Below are 21,970 nucleotides of genomic sequence, written 5' to 3' on the forward strand. Positions count from 1 at the left end.
ACCATCTTGCTCTGCATCTCTTCCCGTATATGTCTTATGTGTCCATTGGTCATCCGTTATTCAAGTTTGCTGTTTCCTTATTGATTTTCTGTCTGGATGATCTATCCATTGTTGAATATGGGATATTAAAGCTCCCCACCATTATTGTATTTTTTTTTCTATTCCTTCTTTTAGTTCTGTCAATATTTGCTTTATATATTTAGGTGCCTCAATGTTGGGTGCATATATATTTACATTTATTATATCCTCTTGATGAATTGACCCTTTTATCATTATATGATAACCTTCTTTGTTTTGTTTTACACTTTTTGACTTAATGTCTATTTTTTTCTGGTATAAGAATAGCTACCTTTGCTCTTTTTCGATTTCTATTTTTATGGATTATTATTTTCCATCTCTTACCTTTTAGTAGATGTGTGAAAGCTGAAGTGAGCTTCTTGTACACAGCATGTAGTCAGATATTCTTTCTGTATCCATTCAACCATGCTATGTCTTTTGATTGGAAATTTAATACATTTACAATTAGTGTGATCATTGATAGCTAAGGACTTAGTATGCCATTTTGTTGTTTTCTGATTTTATTCTTCCTTTCTTGCTGTCTTCTTTTGTGATTTAATGATTTTCTGATGTAGGGAGCTTTGATCTTTTGTGAACCTAGTACAGGACTTTTCTTTGCAGTTACCATGAGGCTAACATTTTATAACATCCAATTTTAAGCTGATAATAACTTAACTTTGATCCTATACAAAACACTGCACTTTTACTTCTTATCCCCACAGTTTATGTTGTTAATATCAACATATACATATTTTATATATTGAGTATCCATTAAGAAAGTATCATCATCATTTTAATATTATTGTCTTTTAACTTTTATTCTAGAGTCAGAAGTGATTTATGCATCATCATTAAAGTATTCTGAATTTTACCATATTCTTGCCTTTACAATGAGTTTTCTAGTTTCATATGTTTTCATGTTTCTAGTCAGCATACTTTCATGTCAACTCAAAGAACTTCCTTTAGCATTCTTGAAGACAGTTTTAGCAGTGATAAACTCATACAGCTTTTGTTTGTCTGGGAAAGTCCTTATCTCTCCTTCATTTCCAAAGGATGGTCTTGCCAGGCATATTATTCTTGATTGGCAGATTTCTCCTTCAGAATTTTAAATTTATTATCCCACTCTCTCCTGTACTGCAAGATTGCTGCTGAAAAATCTGCTATTTGTCTTCAAGTGTTTATATTTTATGTTTCAAGTTGCTTTTCTCTTGCTGCTTTTGCAATTCTTTTTTTTTTGTCTTTGACCTTCAAAAATTTTATTATAATGTGTCTTGGTCAAGATCTCTTTGTATTTAATCTATTTGGTGCTCTGAGAGCTTATGGATTTGAATGTTCATTTTCTTCTCCAGATTTGGAAAGCTTTCTCTGATTACATCTTTAAATAAACTTTCTGCTCCTGTTTCTTTCTTTATCTGTTTCTTCTTAGATTCTCATATTGCATAAATTGGTTAACTTGATGGTGTCCCATAATTCCTACAAACTTTATTCACTCATTTACATTGTTTTTTCTTATTGTTCCTGACATTGGGTAATTTTGAATGAACTGTCTTAAGCTCATTGACTATTTCTTCTGCTTGATTGAGCCTGCTGTTGAATCTCTCTATGAAATTTTTAAAGTTAGTCATTGTGTTCTTTAGCTCAGACCAGAATTCCTTCTTGTTTTTTTAGTTTTTCTATCTATTTGTTGAACTTCCCAGCTTATTTGTGTGTTGTTCATGATTTCAATTAATTGTCCTCATGTAGCTCATTGAACTTCTTCAAAATGATTATTTTGAATTCTTTGTCAGATAGTTAATATTGATTTAATTAGGGCTGGCCACAGGTGCTTTATTTTATTTCTTTGATGGTGTCATGTTTCCCTGATTGTTCATAATCCTTGTGGCCCTGCATTGCTGTCTGTGCATTTGAAGAATTAGGAATCTATTGCAGTCTTTAAAGACTGGATTTGGCAGAAAAAGCTCTTCACCAATCAGTCTGTCCAGAGGTTCTGGGCAGGCTTTCTAGCATGGTCCCCAGGAAGGCTTTCTGTTGTAGTCCTTGGCCAGGCTGTCCTGATGCCTAGGTCAGCAGGTGGGTGGTCCTGGCCCCTGGATATGTGAGATTAAGCCTGGATTCCACAGAGGCTAGTCTGGCACCAGGATGATCCACCAGGGTGAACTTGTTGACTGGGTTCACAGGGTTGAGCCTAGAGTCTAGGTCCATAAAGGTGATCCTGAAGCCTGAGTCTATAGGGGCAAGCTTGGGTCCTAGGTCTTCATGGGACAATGTGGCACTAGGGTCCATTGGGGTGGACCTGTTAGCTGGGTCCCAAAAGGGGTCCTAGATCTTGGGTCCACAGGGATGGGCCTGGATCTCGTATCAGCAGGAACTGACCTAGAGCCTGAATCTTCAGGGGCTGGCCTGGCAGTGAGATTGGCCTGAAGCCTGAATACATGGGGGATGGCCTGTTGGGTGGGGGAATGGGGAGTGGGCCTAGTGCCTGAATCTGTGGGGACAAGCCTAAGTCCTGGGTTCACAGTGGTGTTGGCCTGGGCTATGGAGGCTGGCCTGATATTCAGTTGGACTGGGTTCTTTGTCAGTAGGGGCTAGTGTGGAGCTAGGGTTATGGGTACTAGCACAATGTTAGGAAGGGTCTAAAGACTGGGTTGGTGAGTCCTTGCCTAGAGTCTGGAGCTAAGGGGGAAGCCTAGAGCTGGGTAGATAGGGGCTGGCCTGGTGCTGGGAGGTGGTTTGGAGCCTGGGGCTGTTGGACCCCGCCTTTTGGTAGGGTGGGCCTGCAGTCCTGAGCAGGTTTACAGCCTGAGTTTTCAGGAGCTGGCCTAGGGCCTGGTGCCACTGGGACTAGCCTAATGGTGGGTCAGGCTCTGAGACTGAGTCTGAGGGGGCTGAACTGGTACTGGAGTGGGCTGGAGACTGGAGCCCACTGTCCTGGAGTGGGACTGGCCTGGAGACGGGTTATGGTGTCCTGACTGATGCTGGGTCATACTGGGGTGTGCCCCTTGCTGGAGTCTGAGGCAATGTTCCATTCTGAGGTCACTCTTCTCCCCGCGATTCAAAGGGTATCTCTCTCTGATCTATGGGAGGGATGACACGGATAATGCAAAACTCTCCTTTCTACCCTTTTCAATACTTTTGTTATTTTTGTTCTATATCCAAGTCCTGTAATCTATCACCTGGCTTCCTTAGCTCTTGGAAAGCTGGAAAGCTGAGGCTATGTAGAACTAGAACTTAATTTTAGGGGTTCAGAAGATAAGGGCTGTAAATATCCAGTTCTCCTCCACTTCCAGATATACAGCGACTGTGATTCCTCTGTTCCTTGAGGTCAGGCATTGCCTAGAAGTGACTAGAGATGGCCAGTGAAATGCAAGCAGGAATGACATATCTTGTGTAGTCCCCTTTAGTCCCCATTACTGGTGTGGGATTCCCTGCTCTCTCCCACTGCCACACCTTCCAAAGGGGCCGTGTGTTTCAGATCGTGCAATGTGTTGGGGAGGTGGTGGGGGGTAGGAGTAGAGGTTGGGGCAGCCTCTGCAAGCCTGGGTTTTGTAGAGTTGCCACAGCAGGGACAGTTGCCCTGGAGAGGATCCTGAACTGCAGAGGATTATTGCGTGAATGAGAAGTAAACATTTATGGTACTGGGTGGGACAGCACAACAGCATAAACCAGCCCATGCTGAACAGTACAGATACATGGAGATGAGACTTTTGCTCTTCTCTTGGTGGCTCTCCTTGTGCTTTGCCTACGTCTAAGCAGCCAAACCACTGCACAGTTTCCCACTTCTCTTTTGTTCTTCCTCTATCCAAAACTCAGAATAACAGATGTGTGAAGGATTTCAGCTATTGGAACTGAAGGGAGGAAATGGTTGCTCCTTTTCTCTTCAAAATTAGTCTTGTCAAATTGGTGGTCTCCACAGATGCCAGGTCTGTGTTCTCAGGTACTTCTCCCATTCCACATATGGCCAATCCCAACTTTATCCCTATGCTTCAATTCTCTGAGCAGAACAATGAAAAAGAGAAAGTGGCATCCACAGGAGCCAGGGACCCCCCACAGACGCAGGAGGCATTGTGACACTTTAGGGGTCCAGGTTCCTCTTTGGAAACAAACAGACCCGATGTGTGCCACCCACAAATACAGCTATTGAGGAAGGAAGGGATGTAGCCACAAACAAAAAATCTGCAGAACTATTTCCTGGCAAGAAATAATGAATGTGGTTTGGTGCTCCCTTGAGCTCCCCCCAGGCCCCAAGGGTATGAAAACAGTATATCTCAAGTGGCTTAGAAAGGAAGTGTGTCTGAAATGTACTTTAAATTTTTCCTATGGGTTTGTGTGCCATCATGTCTTCATTCTACATTTTTTTCCAAATATACTTTATTCCTGAAGCTTTTGGAATTTGCATCCCAAAATCCATGTGCACATTATTTTGATTTTATTTAATTAGGTGTAATCATAGATTAATATAATTGCCCATAGCATTTACTAAAGAAACTACTGCCACATTTTAAAAAATACTGTAAAATGTAATGGTTACATTTTGCACACCGATTAAAAGTTGGTTAGTATTTAAAACAAATATGTCCAAATCAAAAATGGAAAAAACTTATATTGACAAAAAATACCTTCCCAGGAACATTCTGGCCCTTTATTTCTTTTGCTTTAACTGTGCAATAGGGATAACGACAAGAAACCTTGGAGTATGCCACCTTATCTAAACCATTGGCTGTTAAGAAGTATTGATGATCATTATATTAGTTAAATACAATTAGGAAGTAAACAGGACCTATTGAAATCACGTTCAATTTTGTGATTTTTATTAATTCAACGACAAAAAATTTGGTTAGCTTTGTTTTATTTGAACTCACTCCATTTAATAAATTTTAAAGATTTTTCTTCTCTCCTATTAACTAAATCACATTTCTTAATTTCTAGTACAAAATCCTAACTTCACATTTCTGAACTAGGGGGAGAAAATCTAACTAGAAGTCAAAGGATGGGAACATTCTAAACTCAAATTGAGTCTAATTAAGTTTTCTGTTACATGTGATAACCCAGCATTGATTGTGGCGATAAACGTAACCACTGTGGTAGGGTTTGGGCAGATCTTGTTTTCTTTGAACTGAGAGAGATAAATGCACATCTCTGTGTCCAGCTTTTGTTTACTCAGATCTCATCTTTGGATACTCATTTCTGACCCTTTAGGGTCAATTCCAGATAAAAATTATGACACAGATATCAAGTGAAAACACGGATTTTGGATAAACCCTGTCCTCAGCTGTGCTCATACGGTCCTTATGGCCTTGATAGGAAAACTTGCAGGCAAACCTGCTGACAAGATTTGGCCTGGGGTGGCTAGATCTGAATGGCTATCATGCACAGAATTAGAAATTGCTTAGTTCATTATGAATTCTCAAATTATTCATCGTGAGCATCTTTTTGCTGGAGCTGCCAGGTGAAACTAAAAAGTCAAAAAGGACTCTGTAATCTGTTAAATGATTTTAAGCTTAAGGAGAAGCATCCAACTTCTTAAGGTGGATGGGAATCTAGTTGTAAAAACAGGGTATGTCTCAACCTATGTCTATTCTTAGAGTCTGCTAAGATTAGTACTTGTCTGGAGTCTCTAAAGGAACATTGTCAGATTTGTCGGAATAAAAAGAATTGATCCTGAAACTATGATCTTTGGAGGCAGTTGAGGCTGGGGGAGGAGAAAAAAGTTAGCTTCTCATAAACACAGCCATTCCTAGTCTTCTTGGATTCCCTTACACAGATGGCTATCCATGAAATTGTTTCTTGCACTGGTTTATTTTTCAGTGTCATAGACTAAAACACCTGTTCAAAAAGCTTATTAGCAATAAGCTGCCAATGGGCCTTTGAATGTTTTAAACAATAGTGTAAGGACGAAAAAGCAGCATCTTTTTTTCACACATCACAAGGTTAATGGCTGAATAAAATACAGATTAACAAGAGAAAAGTATACAAATTTATTTAATGTAAGTTTTATGTGACATGGAACCTTCAGAAATGAAGACCCAGAGAAACCGAGAAACCTGTGTATTTTTATACTTAGGTTTGATGAAGAGTGGACAGTCATGGGGAAGTCTGATTGAACAGAGGGGTTATGACCTAATGGTAATAAACTGGGGTAGAGGAACTTAACAAAGCCTGTTCATAATCTTCTTTGTGATCCTGTGTCTTCAAAGATAAGAACATTCCTATCTTCCAAGTATTGGCTGGGCACCTTTCAAACAAGGTGCATGAAACCTTCCTTTATTTTAGAGGAAGGTCGAAGAACTCTTTTATGTCCTTCTTCAGGGGAAAAGGGTAGGAGCATGTGACAGAGACTTTCCAGCTTCAGCTGTTTTCTCAAAATGCCAAGGTGCCACATTTTGGGGTAGTGTGTCCTAAACCCCATCAATATTCTTAAAGAGAATTCTTAATTAAGAGCAGTCTGCACTAACATTTTATAGATTCAAAAACTTTTCCATTGACCTATTCCATTGGGCACTACTACTGGATTGAAATAATATATTAAGATAAGTGTACCAGTTAAGATAGTCTAAGTAATGCTTCATTAGAAAAAAACAACAACTAAAATTGTAAAGGTTTAAAACATTTGCTAGTACTTCATGTCCATGGTGGGTTGGCTTGTGGGGGTGGGAGGGTGGGAAAGAAGGATGTGTTCTACACTGGCTTTTGTCAAGAACCCTGACAGGAGAAACTAAATGTCCACACTGCCATAATGTCAAGTCAAAAAAAGAAAGAAAGAAAGAAAGAAAGTCAGGGTGGGAGGAAATGATGCAGAGCATAAAGGAAGAAAGCAGACGGCATAATGATTCATAAAGCTTCCTCTCAGAAGTGACACACATCACTTCTGCTCACAGATCATTGGCCAAAGATATTTATATGGCTACACCTAACTTCAAGGGGCAGGGAAGTGCAGCCCTGTCAATTTCTAAGAAAGAAAACTAAGCACTTTGGTGAACAATGTTAATGACTATCAGACTAAACTTTAATTCATGTGAACCCCACTAAATGCTTATGTGTATTTAATGAAGAGTTTATCTGTCAAGTCCCTGTGTCTTACAAAGACAGCTAGAGGCAGCTAGTCTTACACCTGTACTTCTGGTAAATTGTCCTCTCCATAGACATGGAAATTAGCTTCAATGTAGCAGCAAAGCTTAAAGGAGCAGGTGAGTAGTTAGCTAGGAGTATGCCACCATATCTAAGCCATTGGCTATAGAGTATCATCTATGGGGTCATGCATAGAAGGGGCCAGGGAATGAGCAAGTACAAGAAGGCACCCTAGTATAGTAAAAAATAAGACAGGAGTTGAAGTCAGAAGACCAGTTTTAGTCTCTAACTTTGCAATTTACTGCATGAGTGATTATGTGTCCATTGTTTGCCCTCTAGGAGCCTTAGTGTCCACACCTGAAAGATAAAGAATCAAATGGATATTACATGCTAAATATTTTGTGACTCATAAGCACTACGTAACCATCACAGAAAGGAAGAATACATTATTCTGAATCCTGGGCTTGTCTGAGCTGTGCACAGATTTTAATGAATCCCTGATTCTGTCTCAGAAAATAGAATTACTATTTGGCATGGTACCAATCCATTTCTTTTTTTGAGACAGAGTCTCGCTCCGTCACCCAGGCTGGAGTGCAGTGGCTCAATCTTGGTTCACTGCAACCTCTGCCTCCCAGGTTCAAGCAATTATCCTGCCTTAGCCTCCCGAGTAGCTGAGACTACAGGCGTGTACCATCACACTCAGCTATTTTTTTGTACTTTTAGTAGAGATGGGGTTTCACCGTGTTAGCCAGGATGGTCTCGATCTCCTGACCTCGTGATCCACCCGCCTTGGCCTCCGAAAGTGTTGGGATTATAGGAGTGAGCCACCGCACCTGGCCTCCATTTCATTTTTATATAAGTCAGCAACTCTAATTTTAAAAGTACAAAATGTAATACTAATAAAATGGTATTTTATGATACTTTCCAGAATTATTTCATACCATAACACCCAGAACCCATATCAACTGCCATCATCAAACAGAGAAAAAGACCCTAAGAAACTCGGTGAGTGATAAAATAACAGAACAGAAAACAAACTTCCTGAACACAGAAAATGAAGTCTCCATGAAGGAAGGCAAAAGATAAAAAAGAGAGACTAAAATGTAAGTTGTTATATCTTTATGCCTGATGTTATAACATTAGAAGCCTCTACATTATGTGCAACCACCTCCCTTTATTATATCACACATTTTGAGTATTCAGGAGCTCTTTGCTCATTCAATAAATATTATTGCGAGCTTAGCAATTGTAAATTTAGGTTTGGAAATATTTTTGGTCATTTTAAAAGCTTTAAGTCTTCCTTTCTTTCCTTCCTCCTTTCTCTCCTTCCTCTCTTAGTTCTTTGTACATTTATTAACTACAGAGCTGCTTCGTGTCATGTGGAGTGCTGCTCTTAGGGATATCAATGTGCTTAGTGTATTTTCCCTGCCCTAGAAGGATGCAGAAGCTAGCTGTAATATGTGTATAAATAGGATGTTACAGGACCAAGAAAAAGAAAGTAACTGTGTTTAGGGAGGTCAGGAAAGGATTCACAGAAAAGATGGCATTTGAGTTGAGTTTACTATGTGCGAAAGGTAGGGTAAGAACTTCTGTGTAGAGAAAACAGCTTGTGCTAAAGCACAAAGATGAGAAATAGCCTCATGCATCTTGAACCTCAAATGATTCAAAGTAGCTCATACAGAGGATGTTTGTGGCAAGATGAGATTACACAGATAGGCAAGAGCCTGACCATGGTGATCTTTATGGGCAATAGCCAAGGAGTTTGTGGGGTGTTCTAAGTGGACTTTAAATAGGCAGATTTTAGAAAGAATACTAACATTGTTACTTAGTAAAAATGCACACATTACCCACAAGTGGGAAAAATACTGTTTACTCTCAAGTTTATAAATTTGTGAATTACTGCATTAATCTATGTGTTGATATCTAAAATGACCTTTTACTTTGCCTCAACAACATTATCAAGATTACTTTCATAAAGCAGGAAATATCCTGTCCTGATCTCCTTCAGAATAATTTCATAAAAAACACTGGTCTCTTTTAGGGAACCTAATCTACATACCCAGTATTTTAACTCCAAAGCATTTGAGTGTGATTCGTTTATTGGAGTTGTGCTTGACTTTTGTGTAGTCATTACAAACACAGACACAGGGAATGTCCTTGAGATTTTTCCATTGTGTAACTCAGTGCTAAAAGCTTTCAAACAAATAAAGCTGGCATGCAATTTCTTTCTCTTTCCCATGCCATCTCAGTGGTGCCAACAACCCTAAGTGCTTAACAAGGTAATTTTTGATAGTCAGATAACCAAAAGTAATAGTTCTATGGTCTTAATTTTTCACACTGAGTTCAACTTTGTTGCATGTTGTGACAATGAAGACCTTTGGAAAAAAGTAAGCATAAACTAATGACCATGATTCAGATACATTAGCAAGCTGGAAACATTTTGGTCATTGTAGCTGGATGCCTTAAAGGAAAACTCAGTAATACATGCTCTCTTTTCTGTAAGTGTAACATTTACACATTTATTTCAGACTCATAGATTAGAAAATGTTTATAGTAAATTTAAATTGAATATAAGCTATAGTACTGGGATATTTTGTTTGAGTATGCAGCCAAAAATCTTGATTATCTGTATGACTACGATTGTAACATGCACTCTATTTTTAAATTAAAAATGGATAAGACCAATAAGATGGGTAATATTTTCTGAGCAAAACATCAAATGATTGTCCTTGCATGCTGACGTCACTAGGACATTATACCTGGTTCTACAGAATGGTATATAAAAAGCAAAATCTGATTTAGTGAGTAGAGAAAGAACACTTGAAAGTAAAGTTTAGTTGAATATAGGCAGAAGCAGATCTTAATGCTATATGATGATGACATAAGATTAACCTTTTTCTTATCTCTGTAAGGCCTTTGTTTACTTCACCCTTACTGTGTTCATATTAAATGTTGGTCTCTGGGCCACAGCTAAAATGCAAAATGGTTAATTCTTAGCACTTAAAATTCTAAGGGCTGGAATTCTGGTTTAGATAATAGATTGGAAAAATACTTAGCTAGTCAGTTCACTAATGGTGTTCCTTGTGCTCCCCTCCTCCCTGCCAGCCATGGGGAGAACAGATGAAGGCTCTAAGATGGGTGATAACACTTCTGAGGTGAGGAGAAATGTTTCCTGCAGATATTTGCTGAATCCTGGATATTTTGTCCTTTGGAAAATATAACTAATTAAAGGCACAGCTTGCAGATTGGGCTTGGTTTAGGCATTGAGCCACTTCCAGGGAGAAAGAGAAACCAGCAAAGTTTTTGTTGGTTTGTTTGTTTTAGCTATTGTAGGAGGCTGGTGAGGGAAACTGGAAATTTTAGGGGCTTCTTCAAATGCTAATTTACCCCATATGACCTTGGCAAAATTATGGACATCTACAGCCACACTAGAGGTTGAGAAAGCCATCTAAAAGCTTCAAAAAGACATACTGGGGGAGTACCTTAGGCACTCCATTAGTCTCTAAATAAGACATGTGCTAGACTATTAAGACGCCTGAAGTGACAGGCTAAAGAACTGGGCTGGAAACTTATGAACAATAGAGCTGGAAATTCTGAAGTCTTTCAGAACTTCAGAGAAAGAAACCAATTAGGCTCTTAATTAAAAGCTTGAGATGGTCATTTTCAAGAAGATGACTGAAACAGATGTATACTGGGACTTACACAATCTATAGTCCAGCTCTAACCTATATCAATTCCTGACTCTGCAAAATGGTCAGCTGCTTAACTGAGTGACATAACAGAAGAAAGAGGAAACCCTGTCTGGTGAAAGATAACATTATTTGGACCCTCTTTATTTCTTTTATGCTTAATGTCTGACATACAATAAAATATTACTATACATGCCAAAAGACAGGAAAATTTTTATTAATAATGAAGAAGAAAAAGATAGAAATAGTAGCAGACTAATAAATGATCCAGATATCAGAGTTACCAATCAGGGCCTTTGTAATAACAATAATTAATATATTAAATAAATTAGAAAAAAGATATAAAGAATAGATGAAAGTATGGAGATTTTCTCCAGAGAATTATATTCTGTTAAATAAAAAGAAAGAGATAATATACAATTGAAAAATACAATCTCCACAATTAAGAACTCAATAGATGGATTTAACAGTAGATTAGAAACAGAAGTATACAGGACAAGTGAATTAAAATATAAGTCAATAAAAACACACAAAATTAAGATTATGGAAAAAATTAGAAGAAAAAATGAATAGAGATGTATAGGATGATCCAAAGGTCTACCATACATATAATAGGTATCACAGAAGTAAAAAGAGAAAATGGGTGGAATCACTATTTATATTTTCCAAACTGATGAAAGATAACAACTTATCAAAGATTCAAAAAGCTTTGAGAACCCCGATTTGAAGATAAACAAGGCAAACTACACCACAGTATATCAAAGAATCTTCTGAAAACCAAATATGAAGAGAAAAGCTTATGGTTGTTGACTTAAAAAGAGAAACACTAAGACTGAAATCTAACTGCTTAACCAAAATGATGGAAACTAGAAAACAATAAAATGACATCTTAAAAATGTTAAAATAACTGCCAACCTATAATTTCATACACAATATTTTTATATCCTTCAAAAATGAAGATAAAGATAGTTTTAGTCAAATAAAAAATAAAAGAATTTGTCACTAGTAGGCCCACCTTTGTAAAATTAAATGAACTACTCTCAAGTAGAAAAATGATTCCAGACAACCTACAAAATGGGAGAAAATTTTTGCAGTCTATCCATCTGACAAAGGGCTAATATTCAGAAACTACAAGGAACTTAAATAAATTTACAAGAAAAAAACAACCCCATCAAAAAGTGAGTGAAGGATATAAACAGACACTTCTCAAAAGAAGACATGTATGTGACCAACAAAAATGTGCAAAAATGCTCATAGTCACTGGTCATTAGAGAAATGCAAATCAAAACCACAATGAGATACCACCTTACACCAGTTAGAATGGCAATCATTAAAAAGTCAGGAAACAACAGATGCTGGAGAGGATGTGGAGAAATAGTAATGCTTTTACACTGTTGATGGGAGTGGAAATTAGTTCAACCATTGTGGAAGACAGTGTGGCTATTCCTCAAGGATCTAGAAACAGAAATACTATTTGACCCAGCAATCCCATTACTGTGTATATACCGAAAGGATTATAAGTCATTCTACTATAAAGACACATATGTATGTTTATTGCTGCACTATTCACAATAGCAAAGATTTGGAACCAACCCAAATGCCCATCAATGATAGACTGGATAAAGAAAATGTGGCACATATACACCATGGACTACTATGCAGCCATAAAAAAGGATGAGTTCATGTCCTTTGTAGGGGCATGGGTGAAGCTGGAAACTATCATTCTCAGCAAACTAACACAGGAACAGAAAACCAAATATTGCATGCTCTCACTCATAAGTGCGAGTTGATCAATGAGAACACATGGACAAAGGGAGGGGAACATCACACACCAGGGCCTATTCGAGGGTTGGGGTACTAGAGGAGGGATAGCATTAGGAGAAATACTTAATGTAGATGACGGGTTAATGGGTGCAGCAAACCACCATGGCATGTGTATACCTATATAACAAACCTGCACGTTCTGCACATGTACCCCAGAAATTAAAGTATAATAAAAATAAATAAATAAAAATAAAAAGTAAAAAAAAAAAGATTCCAGATGCAACATGAAAATATAGGAGAAAATTTCAAACTTCAGGAGAGTACACATGTGGATAAATACAAATCACTAGTGGCTGTTATGTATGAAACAAGAATTGTAATGTCATATATATTTGCGTATAGTATATATTACATATGAAAAAACCTGAATTACAATGGAAACATATTATTATATTGCTGCAGGTAATGCAGTGCTTAGAGAGAAACTGCAGCACTACAATTCTGATTTGGCATGTTTCTATTTTATTTTAGTTCAAAATATTTTCTAATTTCTAGCTTAATTCTATTGTGGTCAGAGAATATGCTGCGTATATTAGACAAGAAGAAAGACTGCAAATCAATTATTTAAACTTACAACTCAAGAAACTACATAGTAAAAAGCACATCAAAACTAAAGAAAACCTAAGGAAAGAAATAAAAAAACCAGAAATAAACAATGAAAAGGAGAAAAATTAACAACATTGAGGCTTGAGACTTAAAGTTGATAAAGTTTTAATAGGATTGATCAAGAAAAAATAAAGAATCCATAAGTTTTCAGAATTGAAAATATACAGATCACAATACATTCAGTGAGATAATATTATGAACACTTTCTCCAATAAAATTACTGATTTGGATGAAATGGATTCATGACTCAAAAAACTCAACAACTTACTAATTTTGCCATAAGAAGAAATAGAAAATGTAAACAATCAGACATATGTGTTTTAAACATTGGATTCTTAATCAAAACTTTTTCATATTCAAATTCTTAGGCCCACATAGTTTCACTAGTGATTCTTTCAAACATTTAAGAAAGACATAACAGCAATATTGTACAAATTCTTCCAGAGAAAAGAAAAAGAGGAAACACTTTCTAATCCTTTTAAAAAGGCACCCTAATATGGATTACAAAATTGACAAAGGCAGACTAACAAAGGGACATTATATACCAAGTTTTCTGATGAACATTGATGCAAAATTCTTAAGAAAACATTAACAAACTCATGTGAGCAATACATAAAAAATGATGATACATCACCATTAAGAAGAGTTTATTTCAAGTATGCAAAAGTAGTTTAACATCAGAAATTACTCAAGGTACTTCATTACATTAACTGAGTATAGGAAAAGAATAAGAATTCATAAGTAGATTTAGCAACATCACTGAATAGAAGGTTAATCTGTGTAATTTAGTGAGTCTTTCTAATAGTCTAATAATAATCTAATAATCTGTGCAATTTAATAAGTCAGAAACACTTGAAAAAAATAAATGTAAAACATTATCACTTACCAAAGTATCAAAAATCATATACCTAGTATGTTAGTCCATTTTGTGTTGCTATAACAGAATACTTGAGCCTGGGTAAATTATAAAGACAAGAATTTATTTAGCTATAGTTATGCCAGCTGGCAAGTATGGGAAGCATAGCACTGGCATCTGCTCAGCTTCTCCTGAAGGCCACATGCTATAGTTATGCCAGCTGGCAAGTATGGGAAGCATAGCACTGGCATCTGCTCAGCTTCTCCTGAAGGCCACATGCTAAGTCAAACTATGGCATAGAGGGTCAAAGGGGAAGTAAATACATGGGAAGAGATACCAACAGTGAGGAGGAACCTTGCTTTATTGCAACCCCTTTTTGTAGAAACAAATCCATTCCTGAGGAATGAATCTGGTCTCAGTAAAGCAAGAACTTATTACCATGAGAAAGGTACCAGGCCATTTATGAGGAATCTGCTGCCATGACCCAACACTTCTCCCACTAGGCCCCATCTCCCAATACTGCCACATTGGGGATCAAACCTCAACATGAGTTTTGGTGGGGACAAACAAGATTGAAATCATAGCACACAGGAACGAATGCAATGAAACATGTGCAAACACCTCTACAGTCAAATTACAAAACATTATTGAGAAAAATGAAAGAGGATCTAAACACATGGTGAGATATTCCATGTTCATAGATGGAAGACTCAATGCTGTTAAGATATTAATTCTGCTAAATTAGTCTACATATTTAGTGTAATTCTAATTTTTAAAACCAGCATACTTTTTATTAATGAAAATTGAAACTGCAAAAGGCCGAGGATATCCAAGACATTCTTGGAGAAAAACATAGCCAGAGGGCTTTTATGACCAGATATCAAAATTTATTATAAAATTATAGTAGTCGAGATAGATACCAAAATTTATTATAAAATTATAGTAGTCAAGACAGTGTGGTGTTTGTAGGACAGAAAAACTGACCATCGGGACAGAAGATGTCTGAAGAAGAGCGAGTCCAGAGCCAGACTAACATAGTCACTGGATTTGTGACAAACAGTAGAAGAAGTTGCAATGCAGCGCAGCAAAGAGATAATAGTCTTTTCAATAAATGATGCTGAGTCCTACTACATAGAAAATAGTCAAATTCAGATGGATTATAGATTTAAATGTAAAAGGCAAAACAATAAAGCTTTTAGAGGAGAAGTTTGATGATCATCTTTATGATCTTGGAGCAGGCAAAGACTTTAAAATGGGACACCAAAAGAACTATTTCTAAAACAAAAATAATGATAATTCAGTTTATATCAAAATTAATGACTCCCTTAAGAACCTCAAGGTACATGTATCCAGAATACATAAATAACTAAAAATCAATAAGAAAAAGGCATATAACCACTAGAGAAATAAACAAGACTGCAGTAGACAGTTTAATAGAGAATGTTCAATCTCATTAGTTATCAGGAAAATACAAACAAAAAAACCCCACTATACAACAATACTGTACATTCACTAGAATAGCTAAAACAGAAAGGGCAGAGAATCCTGAGTGTTAGTAAGGACGTGAAGCCATAGAAATTGTTGGCTGTGAGTCACTGCTGGTAGAAGTCTAAATTGGTACAACTACATTGGCAAACAGTTTGGCAATATCTTCCAAGCAATATGATGCCCAGGTATAAAACTCAACATAAATGTCAACATAGCTTTATCAAAAGACATGTCCTGGTTGATCTTAGTAGGACTATTTATAAAAGTACAAAACTGAAAATTGCTTGAGTGCCTGTCAAGGGTAGAATGGATTAATGAATTGTGGTATCATCACAAAGTGAAACACTGTATAGCTCCATACTGTGGACAAATATTTTCCTGAGAACTCATCATTCAGAAATGTGTAGCTGCTTCCAGAGTGTGTCTAATACTATTGGAACAGACATTTCAGAATGAAACAAGAGGCCCAATGGGGTTAACTCCATGGAGGGCTCCATGAGCCTCTGGTGAGAGGGTTTGGCCTGTGAGAGGCAACGTTTCTATCATTTTGTGATTCAGCCCTCATTATTCCCATGTGGCTCAGCAGTATCTGAGCAGCTTGAGGTGGTGAAGGCATCCCTTAGGATGCACAGTTATAGAGTGACTAAAAGTGGTCAGTCCTTTCAACCACGTGAATGGCATTTGCCCAATGGGATAGAGTTAAAGTATGTTTAGATCTTGAAAGTCATCTTCTTTTTTTGCTGGTTGTTTTTTGGTGGGAAGATAGAGCTGGACAATATACCCACAGGTGTTTGACAAAAGTACTCTCATGTGAGGAGTCTTGCATTACAAATCTGTCCCTGAGGCTGAACTTGCTATTACGATATGTTTTCATATGACACCTAATGTGCAGTGAGAAGAAAAAACAAGTGGAGTATTGATTGTCTTTTCCTGACAATGAATAAGACAGAAACCCTTGATAGTTAAATTCATCTGCTGTCAAACTCAGTTTTGCAGTGTCTTTTTAAGAGCCAGGCAATTCTACCATCAAATAAAATATATTTTTTAATCCACATTACTATACTACTGACAAGTCTTTACTTCAGAACTCATCATTCAGAAATGTGTAGCTGCTTCCAGAGTGTGTCTAATACTGTTGGAACAGGCATTTCAGAAAGAAATGAGAGGCCCAGTCTCAGTAACTCCATGAAGGGTGCCGAGCTCCTCCGTTGAGGGTTTGGCTTGTGAGAGGCAATGTTCCTATCATTTGCCAATTTGGCCTTTGTTATTCCCACGTGGCTCACCAATAGCTGAGCAGAGTTTGGCTTCCTGTCAGCTGGGCACTTAGGTAGTATGTCCCTTGAGTCGCTTTAATGATGTTTTGGTACTAAAAGAAAAAAAAAACAATTTTCAAGAACATTAATCATATTAACTCTTTTATATTATTATTATTATTATTTTTACATTCCCTGGCCTGAAATGGAAATGTCACTACTGGGCACCAGCCATCACAGACTTGGCTATTTAAGCAAAGTTGGGAGAAAACAGAGCTGGTGGCCAAGTGAGTTGCCTGAATCATTAAGAGTTGGAGTGAGTCCGGATACAGTTAGGGTTCTGCTCTTGCTACTTACCACTGTTCCTGGCAACACTGATCGTTGTGGCTGCGCCATGGGCCTCCGGGACTCAGGAATCTGAGCCTGTGATGGAAGAAGGGAAGTCCAAGTCCTCCCAGAAAGGAGAAGCCTCAGAGTAACCTCATGTGGCCTACATGTGCCTGGCCTCTGTGCCAGTCTGCACTCGGCTGGAGTACCAGATAATCCTTTCTGAGTCTGTATGGAGTCCCTTGGCCTCCACAGGGAAGGCACATTCAGGACATCGGGGCTATTTATCATGTTTTCAGAGCAGGCTCAGCTGTCTTCACTTCCCACTTATTATGTAACTCCCACAGAAGCAAAAAGACAGTTTCTATCTAAGAATATAGAGGGTGTGAGGAAGTGGGGAGAGAACATAAGAGAAATAGAGCTATTTCCAGGTAGAATATTCTTGACAGAGAAACATGGGAGGTCAAAGAATTTTAGAGATGGAGAGAGACCTTGGATGTAAACTTATCTAAATCCTTTAGTTTACATATGAAGAAACAAAGCTTCAAATAAATCAAGTGACTTATCCGAGGTCATAGGTATATAGATAGCAAGGTCAAGATTAAGACTTTTTTTCAAAGGTTGAGATTTTTGTCTTTCTTTCACTTTCTACATAGCTGTAATTATACACACTCACATACACCTTCATGTTTCACTTAAGAAAATCGTATTTTTTCTTAAAATCTCCATTGTGTACTCATACTTCTGAAGTTATATAATATTGAGTAACCTTTTTTTCCGCACTTATTTGTTAGGTCCAAGGATTGTTTCCTCTTGGCAATAGCAAATTCATCATTCTCTAGTTTCCCTACCTTAAAAATTAAGGGGTTTTCTTCTTCTTCCCTCCATTTGTCTGGCAGCATCCTCAATAAAAAACAAACAAGCTGTGAATCAGTTAAAAAGGGGGTCGGAGGGGGGCGGCCTATAGAAATTGTGTTTAGCCCCATTTGGCCTTAGGAAAACATAAGAATTGGTGGTCAAGTACATTCAGCAGGATGGCTGCCTTTCAAGGGAAACAATATCTGGATATTTCTATGTCTAGACCACAGAGGAAAAATGTTTCCTTGGTAATTAACCCACTGAAAGCAGAATAGGCCCATGTGGCTCTAAGAAATAGAGATAGAGAGGAGTTAGATGAAGTTACTGAAGATTCATCCTACAGATGGCATTGTTGGTGATACATTTATAAAAGCTTGTTCACAAGTCTGTATTTCAGCATTTTAAATCCAGAGTCTCCATAGAGTGAAAAATAAATAGGGGGTGGTAAGAAGTTATTTGTTTTCTTAACCAGACAATGGTATTTTTTCATTTTACTGTTTTCATTTCACTCTCTGTTTGCATGCTACTGGTGAGAGTCTTGTCAGAAACTTTCCTTCCCCTGGAGTATGAAGCAGGGGCCCTATAATTAAGACTTTCAAGACATTTTTTTTTATTGGGAATTAAGACTTTAAAAGGTTGCTTAAACAAGTAGTTTGTCTTGGTTCTGGAGATGAAATCTATCTGAATCTGGGTAGAATTATGAATCTCATTTGATTTGATAATCACAGTCTTTGGGTCTTGCTTCATTATTACAAAAGCTAAATATAAGTTGATGTGTATTATTATCTAACTAAATAATTTATTAAAAAAATTCTCCACAGGGATAGGCCATGAAATAACACAGATTGCAGTGAAATATTTTGAACCTTTTATGTGGATACTATACATTGGCAATCATAGAAAAGGGAAAGGTTTCTTTTACATTTAAGTTTCCTAAGTATGACCCTGCATTTTCCTTCCACAACCACTTATAAAATGCTACTGCGGGCTTACCGAGATGTTTAACATCATGGGGATCTGAAGTGACAGAATACACAGGGTCTATTTGAGAAATGCAGCCTATAGAGAGAAATAAGATAAAACAAAAACAAGTGTACGTATAATTAATATTACATAACTGATATAGCAGTGCTGAGAAATACACAGTACAAGCATGGCCACTGTGTGTGGTGAAGATAATTAGGGGAGGATTTTTACAAACCTCAGTTAATTGATGAAATAATGTTACAAGGGACGTTTAAATAGCTATGAAGGAAATAAAAAATAAAATACCTCAAACTAATCTCTTAGCTTGATTTTTTTTTCCACATTCCCTTCTAAGCCTTTTCCATATGCAGGCATAATTTTAGGAATCTCCAACGGAGCATGAGTCCAGGCCTTTGCCTTCCTTCCCAGCTCCCCCATGCCTGCTCCATCTCTCCTGCTTCCGTCTTGTGAAAGCTCCCCCGCCCTCCACCAGGCTGCTCATCGCTGTGGGACCTTTCTCTTTGCCTGGAATCATCTTTTTCAACATGATCCCTCATCACTCTTCCTTTCACCTATTAGACTTCTGCTCACACTTTGAAGCACTGGCATTGCATTTTCCAAGAATTCTTCCTAGTATGTTTCCTACTCCTCCACTCACCTGTTTTTCTACTTTTTTTAAGCCTCACCTCCCTTTCCCTGCAGATTATATTAGATGCTCCTTCTCTGTGAGTTTATAAGAATGCTTTTCAATTTTTATCAATGTATTTACCATATTACATTTTAATGATTTATTCCTCCAACTATGATGTGAGCACTTTGAGAGGCGGAATTGTATCTTATTGAGGCTGTATTATTAGTGCCTGTGTTAGTGTCTACCACACAGAAATGGTTCCATAAACTTTACTGAATGAGTGGACTAGGGGCCACTCCATTGCTGGAGTATTATTCACTCATCCAGTGCTGAATGAATAATACAGAGTCCCTTTCCTCAAGGAGTGTATAATCTGGTAGACAGACAGACAGACACCACACACGCACACACACACACACACACACACACACACACATCCCTCCCTGATCTCCCCCCACCCACTATAAGTTGTGCTAATACAATAAAGGAAACAAAAAGTGTTTTATGATAGAGAATAATAGACTAAATATGCCTTAGATGGGAGATTATAAATATTAGGTTGTGGTTCCAAACAATGGATTCCACTGTGGTTTGTTCTAGCAGAAAATTAATTTATCAACATGTAAAAGGTGACTCACAGGCTCTCTGAGAAGACTGGGGAACCAGGAACAATGCCCACACGTAATCCAGGGTCTGCTCTGGCAAAAGCAGCATAGCCACCACCACTTGGCTCTGAAACTACAACTTTCACAAATCCCCACCCCACCAATGATGCTCAGGGTGGGCTGTTAGAATGTCAACACTTACTGCCCAGAATAGCTTGTCATCTCCACCACCTGCTTTCTGAAAAGTGAGTACTAGTAAGACTAGCTCGTCATGTTAGCCCCTTCTCAGTGGAAGGCTAACTCTGGTGCAGCTGACGGGCAGATCACGGATCACAGACCTGTACTCCAGCTGCAGTGGAGCAATGGAGCTGGGAAGTTGAGTTCTGGTATTTACTTTGGGGAAGCAGGATTCACAATGTAAGTATTACTACATTCTTGGAATTTCTATTAATATAAAAGAATATTAAAGAGATGCTAGCCAGCCACAAAAGAAGGTCACTGTAGCTTATGAAGAAGCTCTCTGAGAAGGTAACATTAACATTGATATTTGAAGGATGATAAAGAACTGGCAAGGCAAAAGCCAGTGGTTTGACAAAAATGGTGAATGTTTTATTTATGGCAGGGAAATGCTTAGCAGCTTCCAGTAACTGAAAGAATTCCACCATGGCTAAGGAGTGATGAGTGATAGAGAGAGGGCCTGTGCTGAGACTGGAGGTGGTATCAATCATTCAAAGCCTTGTAGGAGATGTGAAGGTGCTTGTGTTTAGCTTGAAATGTAGTGGGAATCCCTTAAGGGTTCGAAGCCAGGGGGGTTGAGGAGATTTAATTTATATTTCACAAATTTTATAATGAGCGGTATGGAAAATAGATTGGAAAAGGGCAAGAGAGAGAACAGAGCGATGAGCAAGGAGACTATGGAGTTTTCCAGAGAGATAATTGTATACAGGGGTGGTGGGTGGCTGTGGCGACAAAATAGGCGAAATATGAAATATAAGTTGGAGAAAAAATGGCTGGACTAAACACTTGTCTATATTGTGAGTGCCTGGTTAAAAAAAAAAGGGAGATATTAGGAAGGACTTCTAGGTTTCTAATTTTAAAACTGGTGGGTAAATTCCTGAAATGGAGAAGACTGGAGAAGAGTCATATTTAGGGGTGGAGGGTGTTTGTTGATTTTAAGAGTTTAGTTTGGGACATTGCAGTGGATACTGAGACCACTCACCACCCACATCTGTGGGTATTACCCAAATAACAGAAGTCACAAAAATGTAGGTTATACTTACCTACGAACCTGACTCCTCAAGGAAGATGTCAGACCTGCAGAGCTTATTGCCCCAGCTGTGAGAGTGCTGTCAGCAGACAGGCCTCAGCTGTCAGCCCCATCAGGAATGCCCTCAGCAAGCAAGACTTTCAAGACATTTTTTTTTATTGGGAATTAAGACTTTAAAAGGTTGCTTAGACAAGTAGTTTGTCTGGGTTCTGGAGATGAAATCTATCTGAATCTGGGTAGAATTATGAATCTCATTTGATTTGATAATCACAGTCTTTGGGTCTTGCTTCATTATTACAAAAGCTAAATATAAGTTGATGTGTATTATTATCTAACTAAATAATTTATTAAAAAAATTCTCCACAGGGATAGGCCATGAAATAGCACAGATTGCAGTGAAATATTTTGAACCTTTTATGTGGATACTATACATTAGCAATCATAGAAAAGGGAAAGGTTTCTTTTACATTTGAGTTTC

General features: G+C 37.8%; 1 long non-coding RNA gene across 1 annotated transcript in view; it reads left to right on the forward strand.

The window, feature by feature from the left end:
• LOC131383255 (uncharacterized) overlaps window positions 1-21,970 on the forward strand; it is a 216,543-nt gene that overhangs the window by 158,287 nt on the left and 36,286 nt on the right. Inside the window, exon 2 of the long non-coding RNA XR_009213148.1 lies at window positions 8,051-8,225. This is a non-coding gene — a long non-coding RNA (uncharacterized LOC131383255). The remainder of the gene's footprint in view (window positions 1-8,050; window positions 8,226-21,970) is intronic.

The sequence above is a fragment of the Hylobates moloch genome, unplaced genomic scaffold (genome assembly GCF_009828535.3).
Source record: "Hylobates moloch isolate HMO894 unplaced genomic scaffold, HMol_V3 SCAFFOLD_4, whole genome shotgun sequence".
In the NCBI taxonomy this organism is placed as follows: Eukaryota; Metazoa; Chordata; class Mammalia; order Primates; family Hylobatidae; genus Hylobates; species Hylobates moloch.